General features: G+C 39.1%; 1 protein-coding gene across 1 annotated transcript in view; it reads left to right on the top strand.

Annotated features, from left to right (window-relative positions):
- LOC114244059 (protein O-mannosyl-transferase TMTC1) overlaps positions 1-13,416 on the top strand; it is a 155,059-nt gene that overhangs the window by 96,524 nt on the left and 45,119 nt on the right. The gene's annotated exons all lie outside the window — the stretch shown is intronic.

Genomic DNA, 13,416 nt, shown 5'->3' with positions numbered 1-13,416 from the left:
GTTCTGCCTCAAGAACTCGACAGCCGCTACAAAATACAGTTGACACTTCATATCAGGTGGACCATGATCTCGTTCGCCTATCTAAATAACAAAAAAATATGTTTCAATGTGTGGAGCATTACAATAGCTATAAATATTTTTTTTATTTTTTATTGTTTAGATGGGTAGAAGAGCTCACAGCCCACCTGGTGTTAAGTGGTTACTGGAGCCCATAGACATCGACAACCTAAATGCGCCACCCCACCCACCTTGAGATATAAGTTCTAAGGTCTCAAGTATAGTTACAAATATTACTATTCTGAGAATACTGGTTAGTGTTCGTTAATAACCACTCTCATTGACACCCTACTAACTTGACTATGGTGTATTTGCATAATATTCCTATGCATACTCGCTGGCGGGGACCAGGCTAATACGAATTGAGTGCTAAAACTATGCATAAATTAGTTGTACGTTTCTGTAAGATTAATGCCGGTAGTGATTGACTCCTGGTAAGACTACATAAGTAAAACTGACTTATCGTTCGAATTACAATCTTATAATCAGTACCATTAATATCAAAATAGTATTTTGATGTGGGTTTATGACGAAATAAAAGAACTTCCACCGAGCTGGTTAAATATTACTCGGTAGACTGACGTTGTGACGTTTTTTTTTTTCCTTTTTTTTCCTACCTATGCTGATAGCTTTGAGAGGCTATTTCAGCTTCGCCTTAACGTGTGTAGGTGAGTTCACGGGGCTCAAACCGGGAGTGTTGCTAACACTGGCCCTAGCAAGAGCAGTGCTTCGCAGAATCTACCGCCGGATCGGAAGCGCGACCCACTGAGAAGATTCGGCGAGAAACTCAGTGGAACGTTTTGTTCGGAACTTGTATCTATATATGCAAGCTTATATTGAAAATGTCGTGAGCGAGATTCAGGCATCTGTCAAATATCTTGTGTATTAAGATAGCTACCCACTCGCCACATTGTAATTTTTTCTTTACGTTGGTGGACAAGCTCCCGGCCCACCTGATTTTAAGTGGTTACCGGAGCCCATAGATATTTATAATTTAAATGCCGCCACCTTGAGATATAAATTATAAGGTCTCAGTTTTTACAGTACAACAGCTACCCCCCATCAAACCGAAACGCATTACTGCTGCATTCTTATTGAAAAATCGGAAACAATAAAGTTTAACATATTGACAGCGTATTATCTATGGCGCTTCGGTTTTAGACTGACTTTTTCATGCTATTAATGAATACCATAGATTCTTTTTTAACGCATAGACAAATGAGCAAGGTTACGGCCAACCTACTTATCAATGCCTATGGACATCAGAACCTAAATTCTGCTTTAGTTCGATGTGTTAATTAATGTATTATCCACTAAGCTTTTTTTTCCCTACCTAGATGAGGAGAGCCTTGAGAGGCTATTTCAGCGTAACCTTAACTAGTAGGTGAGCTCACGGGGCTCAAACCTGACGACGTTGCTCACACGAACCCTAGCAAGAGCCGTGCTTTGCTGAATCTACCACCGGATCGGAAACGCGACCCACTGAGAAGATCCGGCGAGAGACTCAGTGGGCTGTGTCTATGGGTTAATTTACTCGTCGAGCCCGTCGCTGGCGACGAAGGGTGACCGGTCCACTAAGCCACTAACTTGTCTAATATGAGCTCATCATAATTTACGTACACGTTTATAATGTACGCGCGATTTGCCCAGATTTATTTTAAAAAGTTACATACAGCGAGAACAAATTACTCCGACGCTTTTAGGAGCGAACGATTTCATTACAGCGTGTAATAGAGACGACCGCGACGCTACAGCTATTCCCGTAATAAATCATTGGAACAGCGCCGGTGATAGTTGCAAAGGGGCGTAATCCAGTGACTTTGTATTTTATGTATTTTATACGACATTACACCTCGTGACAAGAGGTCCAAGTGCTTTTTTTTTTTTTTTTTTTTTTTTTTTTTTTTATGTGCCTATCTGCGATCAGTCCTGGACTATGAGCAGATCCGTTGCGTGTGCCATCGCGTCGAAGAGGCTCCTCACCAGGAGACTCCTCATCAATCACCATCTGTCACCAACTCCCTGTATATCATGACGTTTCAGTCGTTTGATGTAACTGACTTTTGTCAACGCATTAGCTAGGGTATTTGGGTGGTTTTCCAGCCGAGTTCTGTACTTAGTCCCTGTCAACCTTATCTCTTCCTTAACAGTTCTCATGTTCATGGCTTCATGGATCTCAGTGTTTGTCACAAACCATGGTACGTTTGCTATGGTTCTTAAGATGCCATTCTGCATTCTTTGCATTATATTTAAACTGGAGTCGCATGCACTTCCCCACAGTTGTAATCCATACGTCCATATTGGCTTCAGGATCATTTTGTAGATTAGGAGCTTATTGTCAGTGGAAAGCTTCGAGTTACGTGCCATCAGCCAGTAAATGTTTTTGAACCGCATGTTTAGCTCATCTCGTTTTGATTGGATGTGTTTTTTCCATGTCAGTCTTTTGTCCAGGTGCATACCGAGGTATCTGACTGTATCACATTGTGGCAGGGTGATATCACACATTTTTACCGATGCGCAGCTTCCTTTCCTAAGCGTAAATGTTATGTGGACGGATTTTGTAGTATTAGCCTTTATTCGCCATTTCTGGAGCCATTCAGTCACTTTGTCAAGGTTGTTCTGCAAGGTAGCAGAGGCAACAGCTGGGTCCGTGCTGCTTGCAAGTAGTGCTGTGTCGTCCGCAAATGTAGCTGTGGTAACGCCTTGTGTTTCAGGAAGGTCAGCAGTATATATGGTGTACAAGACGGGTCCCAGCACAGTACCCTGTGGGACTCCCGCCATTATATCGTGAATATTTGATAGCTCTCCGTCTTCTCTCACCCGGAAAATTCTATCTATCAGGTATGATTTCATCAGTGGATAATAACTATGGGGTAGGAATGCCTTTATTTTGTATAGTAGGCCTTTATGCCACACCTTATCGAACGCAGCCTGGATGTCCAGAAACACGGCAGAGCAGTATTCTTTGTTTTCAAGGGATGATCGAATTTTTTCACAGACCCTATGCACTTGTTCTATGGTAGAGTGCTGTTGTCGAAAACCGAATTGATGTCTGGGTACAATTTTGTTTTCATTGAGTATGGGTAATATTCTACTCAAGAGAATCCTCTCAAACATCTTGGACAGCACAGGCAACAGGCTTATGGGTCTGTATGATGTGGGTTCTTCCGGGGGCTTTCCAGGCTTGTGAACCATTGTCACTATGGATACTTTCCATAATCTGGGAAAATGTTGCACTCTAAGCACACTATTGAAGAGAGTCACCAGGAAGACCAATGCCTTTTTGGGAAGCTCTGTGACAATTTCTTTGGTGATGAGGTCGAATCCAGGGGCTTTTTTATTTTGTAATTTAATTATGGTCCTTTTCAGCTCCTGTATCGTAACTGGCCTTGGTGGGGTGGAGAGTTGCAGGTCTTGCTGCAGTGTACTTTCAACTGCATTTTCAAACTCCACATTATTGCTATCATTCGGCTTGAAGATGTTGGCTAGATGTTTTCCAAACATGTTCGCTTTCTCTGTACTTGTCCTAGCCCATCCAGAAACAGTTTTAATGGGACATTTGTATTGTTGTGGTCTGACCAGTGCCTTTGTAAATTTCCAGAGTGAATGGTCCGTTGATTTTGTGGCCGTTAGGTTTTCCAGATTATTTTGTAGCGTGGCATTATTCACATCGTCTATTAGGGTTTTCAGTTCTCTAATAGCTCTGTTAAGTGCAGTCTTGTCGCTTTTGTTTCTAGTTTGATGCCATATTCTACGCAGTTTTCTTTTTTCTAAAATTTTGTGTTTTACTTCGAGAGGTACATTTCCAACCACTTGAGAATTTTTCCTTGGAATGGGTGTGTTAGTCCAGCAAGCCTTTTGGATGAGGTTAGTAATATATTGAGTTGCTTCATCTATTTCATCAGGTGTCTTCAACGATACTTTCAATTCGATATTGTTTTCAATATAATCTTTGAAGCCTTCCCAATCAGTGCGGTTGTTGTAGAGGGTATCAGGCTTGTCATAATGAATAATCGTCGTACTAATAGTTAAGAGAACAGGTGTGTGGTCAGAATTACTGTCTAGACAAGTCTCTGCCTTGAGATAATTTCTTGAGAGTCCCTTTACTATGAAGAAGTCTAATAAATCTGGTTTTTTATTTGTATCCGTAGGCCAGTAAGTTGGTTCTCCAGACGAGACAGTGCTGAGGCCGTTTTCTTCGAGACTTAGCTTTAGTTGTCTGCCTCTAGTTGTTGTTAGCCTTGAGCCCCAATATGTATTTTTGGCGTTCCAGTCTCCACCAGCCACAAATTTCCTCTCCAGTGTAGCGAAGTAATCTGTAAACTTTGTTGCGCTAATTGTATGTCTCGGTGGGCAGTATACCGCTGACAAATTCAATTGTCCACAGCGGGTTTCGACTGCAACCGTGGTAGCTTGGATATGGTTTGTCCTAAATTCTGGCAGCAGTTGATGTTTAATTGATTTTCTTATCACAACGGCTGTTCCCGCGTGGCCAGTTCCATCAGGATGATTAGTCACATAGATGTGGCATCCTTTGATGCTAATTTTGCTTTTACTTGTACAGTGAGCTTCAGAGACAAGTACAACATCAAGCTGGTTATTGTTCATCAACAGTTCCAATTCGGTCTTGCTCGATGAAAGACCATTAATATTCCAGGTACCCACCCTCAGTGCGGTCATTTTGATATTCTTTCGACTAGAGTAGCTATGAGACTCATGAGAGTGCTCATCTGTTGTAGGATTAATTCGAATTTCTCCGATTGTTTGATGAGTAATTCTTCTAATTTGTTATTCACGCTAATTGTAGTAGTTGGCTGGGTTTCTTCCTTTTTAAGTACATCCGAGTAGAGAAGTTTTTCTTGTGTTTTTTCGAGAGGTTGTGGTCGAATGTCTATTGGGACAGTCCTGATTGTCACTTGTGTTTTAGTTCTGGAGGTCCGATTCCTAGCCTGTTTAGAATTTCTTTGTAAACTTCACAACCTTTATAATTAGCCGGATGTGCGCCTTGGCAAAGGGCGCATTTTGCTGGTGTATTGCGGTCCTTCTTTGGGCAATCCGCGGTTTTATGCCCTTGGCCACACTTCACGCATCGGTATGGTCTCATGCAATAATTTTTAGAGTGACCATATTGCTGGCACCTTTGACATTGTGGCAACGTGGTTCTTTTTTTTGGATCTTCGATTATAACTGACTGATGGTATATATATTTAATGTCTTTCACTGCTTCGTTGTTCGCTCCTGGTTCGATATTAATAAAGAAAGTGGAGGTTGGTTTTTTGTCTGGTCCAAACTTAGAGTTTATAATTTCACCTTGGACTTTGTTTCCCGTCTTTTCAATTTCTTCTTTGATTGCACTGTGTGGAGTTGTATGGTGCAGGTGTTTGATGACTATTCTATAGCAGCGTTGGTCTTTTAAGTTGAAAGTATGCCCTATAAGGCCTTTTTTCCGGACTAAGGTGATGACGTTTTTGTATATTTCTGTGTCCACGCAGACTACTCTCAGTTGATTTCTATTGACAATCTTTAATGTAAAACAGTCTTTGTCTACTGTAGATTCCAACAATTCCACGAGTTTGTTGACATCTTCTACTCCATATAATATTATAGGAGGTGGCTTACTAGGTCGTTTCTCCATTGGCTCCTTCGTGTGTTCTTTGGAATCAAGGGGTAATTCGCTAAATCTATTGCTAGTTGTGATTTTTTCTGGTGAGGGTGACTGTAGTTTTTGTCTTTTTCTCTTTTGGTTTCTAATTCCAGGGATCCTTTGCCAGTCTGGTGGTTTTGGTACAAAAGTATCAGAACTACTGTCTTCTAATGCTGTGGTAGTTTCTAGCGGGGGAGTATTTCCCAGTGACGAGCATCTAGTTCTTGTGAACAGACTAGGATGAAAGGCCTGTTGAATATATCGTTTTCCAGTAGCATTCACTGGTACGGGAGCCTGGTTACCCACTCCTGCACAGTCTTCGGTAGCAGATTTCACACCATAAGGCCCGGGTACCTCATGGCGCCGGGGGTTAGCCGGATCGCATGACAAATCACATATTTCTTTTTCCATTATTCCATTAAAAAAAGGTGGGAGAGTAGTAGCAGGTGTTCCCCATGTACCTGCCCTCGGTTTTTTTTGAGGGTATTTAGTCACTCATGGCCTCCGATGGCCACATTGATGGGTTAATTGACCGCCGCCCATTACTCGGCGTTGACAAGTTTTATGGCCGACCTATTTAGATGTCCTGCATGTTTCGTCGTTTACGGCCAACCCTCCTCTTTTCTCATCCGGGCTTGGGACCGGCAATGGCAGAGTTAGGTCCAAGTGCTAACTGTATTATTTAAAGACCACACCCTTGAAACTGGAGCAAAATTTTACTTCATGGTAGAAATTTTTACTGGTGGTAGGACCTCTTATGAGTCAACACGGGTTGGTACCACTGCCTTACCTATTTCTGCCGTGAAGCGGTTAAAGCAATTATGCGTTTCGGTTTAAAGGGTGGGGCAGCCGTTGTAACTGTTTAGAACTAATAGCTCAAGGTGTGTGGCGCATTTACGTTGTAGATGTCTATGGGCTCTGGTAGTCACTTAACATCAGGTGGACTGTGAGCTCGTCCACCCATCTATGCAATAAAAAAATAAATAGGCAGAATTGTGGTACAATGTGATCCACTACCAATCTCTTTGGTTCATTAGGCTTTATATTAAATACAAATAATCTAGCAAATTTCGGAACTTTTTTAGGTCTTGATATGAATATTGGAAATGAGTTTCTTTCTTATGAATTTTAAATGATGATCTAAAAAAAAATTAGATGAAAATAGATCAGAATTAGAATGTTGTTTTCAAACGCTGTTTAAAATGAGTCCTAAATAATTAGCATCACACTTGGCTGTCTTTTGAGATTACTTATCCCGTAGTGTGTGTGATTTTTTTTGCAAGCGTATTTTCGCTTGATGATCTGAATTCCATCATTCGCCCTGCTACTTACGGTCGAAGTTTCAATTATTTTATAGTTAAACACTGAGCCAGAGCGGAGGATATCTTCGTGGTCCAAGAAAAAGATATGTGGTGTCGTGGGACACCGGATAGGAATGAAGTTCCTTGTTATAAAAATATTAATTTAAAGTTCTATTCGAGGTATAAAGAAAATAAAACTGGAAGTTTCGCAAGAACCCATGGTCATTCGGTAATGTGCGAACTTATTGTGGTACACTTCATTGACGGTTGTTTGCATAAGAGTTAGTGTATTGCGCAAACGAACGCTCTGAGTTTGTGGTCAATGAATGATAAAGAAATAAGTTATTTTTTGTACATTATTACAAAGTTGAGTCGTACACTGTGTGCATTAATAATAAAAATCTTACGTTACGGACGTTTTTTCCCGGTTAGGGTACACCTCCGCATCGGATAAGGAACTTCGTTCCAAAAATCTATAAAATGAAATAATGTGTTCCTGCAATCCGTCCCTGTAGCAGCCTCTCCACTTACATATTGCAGTGTTCTAGACGCAATAGATACACGCTAGATACAATTTCTCGGTCGATCGGCTGCAGCTCGCTTAGATTCAACGAGCTCTGTTCAGAGACTTCTAAAGTGTACCTCTGGGATTACTTTAGTAATTTTTTTTTTGATAGTGCAATTAATTAAGATTTATCGTAAATACTGGGTGCTTTAAGGGTATATAAAAAAATTGAAGTGTGTTTATTAAACACATTGATATTTGTGTAAATGAGAATACAAAAAAAATGGCTTCAAACTCAACAGTCGGTGGAGAGAAAGCTGTTGTCACTTTTTACATTTATCAAATATATAAAGCAGTTTATCTTTGATCAAAAACGTTTTAACAGGTCTACGGGCTTCGGTAAACAGGCCAGCTGTGAATTTAATGCAAAAAGGCAGGATCTTAGTGAGAACACGAACCTACTACTGCGTGCTTGCATTAATAGCACTAATAAATATATTCGAAGCTACAAATAAGAACTTTTTTTTTCACAACATCACGAGCCATCGGAGTTTCTTGCATTGTATATAAAAATTGATAATTTATTCACAGTGAGCTTATAACGAAAAAAGTACAATGTCATGTTTTAAATGTCGCCGAAGGAGTTTTGTATTTTAAATTAGGTATCCCCCTAATTTAAAATACCGTTCTAAAAAGTTTGTTTTTAAATTTATAGTGTACTCCTAAATAATTTCTTAGGCCACGACCATGTATTCATTTTTTTAAAGTATAAAATATGCATTAGCTATGAAAATTGTCTTCATATCCTCATCTGCATCGTAAAGGGATCCTAACAGAGTGTATGAAGGAGCTTTCCTTTTACATTCGAGGAAGCTACGTAAGTTTGATCTCTGACCTCTCTTTAATTACTCCACACACCTACTTAATTGCGAAGGTCCAATTTAAATAAAGAGACATTTACAAGATTTTTTTTTTTTGAAAAAATGAAACTAAAAGATGCTGCTACTGTTTTTTTTTTAAATAAATTTAAAAGCTGCCTTTGGTCACCGGTGACTTTGGTTACTGTTGCTAATGGACCTCAACATTGACAATGGTAAAGCAAAGTCAATACCTACCGATAAAGCTTCTGTTTATGCCTGATTTAAAAAACAAGGAGGTATTTAATGGAAATAGTCTGCCTATTCAATTGCCAATCAAAAAAGAATAAGTAAAGATTCAAAATTTTCAAGCTATTAGTTCCATCCGATTTCATATGGTCTGAGACGGAATATCCCAAGGGTCCGATTATCAAGCAATTATTTGCCCATCATCGAATGTCTTACCACGTTGATAGCCTGCACGGGTGGGTAGTCATTGCCTGTTTTTTTTTTCGCGTACTAATCATACGTTCCGATTTGTATAATGGTAAGTCAGGCATTGTGCTAATGGTTTGCTTTTCCACGGCTAGTTCACGTTAAGATGTCTATGGACGGCTTTTTTTTCTTCTTTTTTTTTCCTACCTAAGCTGATAGCCTTGAGAGGCTATGTCAGCGTAACCGGACGAGTAGGTGAGCTCACGGGGCTCAAACCAGGAATGTTGCTAACACTTGCCCCAGCGAGAGCAGTGCTTTACAGAATCTACCACCGGATCGGGAACGCTACCCATTGAGAAGATCCGGCGAGAAGCTCAGTGGGCTTATGGACGGTGCCTATATGGTAAACGCTTAAAATCAAATGAAGCGTGACCAAAATTGGGTTGATCAAAGCTGTAGAAAATCATCTAGATTTCTTATATTATATCCCAAATATAACTATGTTCCAACGGTTAAATTTACGTACACAAAACTATAAAACGTTCATCTGTTTTATCACCCGAGCGGTCGGCTAGAAGCGTTGCGGTGCAATTCCCCGACCGCAAATGGACCACAAAATTGTACTAGAGTTTGAACAATAGACGCTATTCTCGGTAGCCGAAGGCTTAATACCGCTTAATAGCCAATCGCAGACTGTTGACTTATTAAGCTATTTACTGTCACGACTTCAGCGCTGCATTGAGAGCTAAATGGAATTTAGTTTTCGTCTTCCAAGAAAATGTTTTACTAGGAAATGTTAGACTTGACAGGTCGGGATAGGACAGAGTACCTCGAGTGAAATCGATAATGTTTGTGGTTAAACCGGTAAATCGAAAGCTACTGACAATTTAGTTAGAGAATTTAGTTAGTTTTTTACTGCTCTTGCAAGGCTGACTAGCTCGCTGTTCGCTCGGATCAAGAGATAAGTGTAGCGTTAGGTACAACGCGAATACCACCATCCGTTTTGTGACGTGGAGTTCAAGTATTAATAATTGTAATGTAATTTTTTTTAAAACATTCCGAAGGTTATTTAATTCGTATGTTTGCAGATTACGATATCCTAAACTAACCGGTACTTATAGTAGCTTCAGAACTGAGCATTGTCCATTGATAACGTTACATCCATCACACATCGGGCATTTGTCAAAATAATCGGCGAGTGATTATTACAGAGAAACATACTCACAATTTACTAGTGGACTGTGTAAAATAATCATCAGATAAAACTAGATAAATAAATATATTATTTTGTCAAAATTGATAGATCTTTTGTGTGGCACTGCGCTATAGATTCATACATCTTTTCTTTTTCACGAACTCGTGTTAAGTGTTTACCGGAGCCCATAGACATCTAAAACGTAAATGCCGCCACCCACCTTGAGATATGAGTTCTAAGGTCTCAGTATAGTAACAACGGCTGCCTCGCCCTTCAAACCGAAACGCATTATTGCTTCACGGAAGAAATGGGCTGGGTTGCAAAACGCCCTACCATCTACCTACCATAAAGGCACGGCAGATGATTTGCAGTAGTTTTAGGAATTGCACACGTTTTGGTATCATATACAGTAGCCAATTCCTTGAGCAGAATTTTCACTACGAATCCAAGTATTAAATTCGCTCGAAATAAATTTCACAATGTGCGCCGCGTCTGACAATAACGGTGAATCATAAAAATAAAACCTAGATTTTTGGACGTTCAGTTATATGGCGTCCTGTGTCCACGATGATCTTTATTGTTCGTATGGCGACATTACAACGAAGTATTCTTTGTTCGGGTGTCGTGAACGCGATACCTGCCCGTTGAATGTGCTGTGTAGTTTATCTAATACTCGTTCATTTATATTATTGTTTACTAGCTGACCCGGCAGACTTTGTAGTGCCTCAATCGATAAATAAAATATCTAAACTTTTGTATAAAATAAACTTAAAACTAACAAAAGGAATCCGTCCGACGGGGGACACATCAAAGGAAAAACAAAATTGTTATTTTTATTTAATTCCGAGCATTTATATATTATTATATTTATCTACCTTTAAAACCTTCTCTGGACTTTCACAAATAATTCAAGATCAAAATTAGCCAAATCGGTCCAGCCGTTCTCGAGCTTTAGCGAGACTAACGAACAGCAATTCATTTTTATAGAGAGATATAGATTTACCTATTTTGCTCTCAACTTGTATTAGTATCTTTTATTTATCGCTGTTTTATAAAGACTGTCTCACTGTTCAAATCCGAAAGCATGAGTGAGTGATGGCAGAAATGGGCAGAATTATCGTAAATTAATAGATACTGGAGGTATTTAATTTTTATAAAACAAAGTATTTTTTTTCATATCTAAAGGCATCTATCAAAAATTTTCTGCGAAATTCGAAGGTCGGTATGTTTAATGAACATCAAGTCCTTATGAAATAACAAAAAAAGATGCGTGGTGTCGTGGGACACCGGATGGGAACGAAGTTCATTATTATAAAAATATTAATTTTAAGTTCTATTCGAGGTATAAAGAAAATAAAACTGGAGGTTTCGCAACAACCCACGGTCATTCGGTAACGTGCGAACTTATTGTGGTACACAATTAGTGTGATTAGTGAGTTAGTGTATAATATTGCGCAAACGAACGCTCTGAGATCGTGGTTAATGAATGATAAAAAAATATGTTATTTTTTGTAAGTCATTACAAAATTAAGTCGTACACTGTGTGCATTACTAATAAAGATCTTACGTTACGGACGTTTTTTCCCGGGTGCCCCTCCGCAACGTCCCATAAGGAATTTCGTTCTAAAAATAAACGTTTACAATACCGATATTTCGAATTCGTTCATCGTTTGATCTCCCAACTAGTGCAGTCGCGTAACAACAGAGACTAAGACGTGATTACTGTGGCTGTCGCTGTAAAATGATTGCGTCGTTTCGCCTGAGGAGTGATGCACTTCCTGATTCCGCAATCCGCCGCGCAGTGAGTCCCGAAGATCCCCACTACTTTTGTTTCCTTTTTAATGAGAAACGCTTTTCAGCTGCAACGTCCATTGTGTGTGTAATTAGGCGTGCACTTTGTTCTCTGTTCTTCGGGGGACAAGGTTTTTAATTTTTAGCATTCTCCACGATCGGTCGTTCTTTTGTTTCGGGTTGCATTTGCATTCTTGATTCGTTAAGATGTTTGTTGTGGGGCTCCGAATCAAGAACTTTTCAATGTGAAATTAGATTACGAATTTGTCTGGGCTGGTTTGGTGAATCGAATTGTAGCTGACCGGATAAGGATATCGAAACTTTTTTTATTGCATTTATCTAAAATCACATACAGTATATTGGTCGAGACACATAAAATATTAATAGCTTAACCTAACTTAACAAAATCAAGCTACAGCTTAACAGCCATACAGACGAAAAAACTGTACAAATTAAAAGTAAATTGTTGTCTTTTTATATTGACGGTACCGTTACGTGATCACGAGTGACTGGAATTATAAATTAAGTACAAATTTGAGCAATAGGTTATCGCGACAACGTGAATTTTTTGGTTTTTTACTTTTGTAATTGTCTGGTAAATATGAATAGTAATAAATATTATTCCAGTCCAATTCACTACATCAATTGGATTAAAACCTAATCAGAGGTCTGTCTGAGGAGAGTGTCTTCAAACCAAAAGTCTACATATTTGCCAACATTAAAACCTTTGCCAATATAAATATAAATTCGTTGTTTAATTCGTAATACGACAGTACGATGTATTATTTCTAAATACATTAAGTCTATCATTTATCAACACGGATAATATTCTAAAAGAGGACAGCGTTATATAAGAGTTCACCATGCGAGAATACAAATACTCTGTAATTTTACTCAAACCATTTGTCATGGCCTGACCGCTTTTGCTTGAGACACGGCAAACGAAATCTCGACTTATTTTTTTTGGGGAAATACTGTATACAAGTCTGTGTCAGTAATTTTACCAAAATTAATAGAATTTTTTTTATTGCTAAGGTGGGTGGACTAGCTCACAGCCCACCTGGTGTTAAGTGGTTACTGGAGCCCATAGACATCTAGACCATAAATGCGCCATCCAGCTTAAGATATAAGTTGTAAGGTCTCAGTATAGTTACAACGGCTGCCCACCCTTCAAACCGAAACGTATTACTGCTTCACGGCAGAAATAGGCAGGGTGGTGGTATCTTACCGTGCGGACTCACAAGAGGTCCTACCACCAGTTGAAATGAAGTGAGACAGTTAAAATTCATTTTCCTCACCCTAGTAGAATATGATGCCTGTAGAAGTAGTAAATAGTAATGTTTAAATGTGTGTAAAAGAACACACACACACACACAGAAATACATCACTGGGTATAGACATTGCGATAAGAATAATTATGTCTGGAATAAAATAATTTAGACCGCAGTATTGCAAATATGTCTAGCATTTGTGTAGATATGATATAACATCATAAGTAACCATTCAATTTTATTAAATTCTACTGATGATTAAATTGATATGAAGGAAATAATGAATTGATTTCCCGAGTATTGGCTGAACAAAGTTACGCATTACTCTCGTACAAAAGATGGCGGAGAGTGATTATATTA

The sequence above is a fragment of the Bombyx mandarina genome, chromosome 13 (assembly GCF_030267445.1).
Source record: "Bombyx mandarina strain Sakado chromosome 13, ASM3026744v2".
Lineage (NCBI taxonomy): Eukaryota > Metazoa > Arthropoda > Insecta > Lepidoptera > Bombycidae > Bombyx > Bombyx mandarina.
Note: the sequence above shows the minus strand (reverse complement) of the source record. Positions and strands in the feature narration are given on the sequence as shown.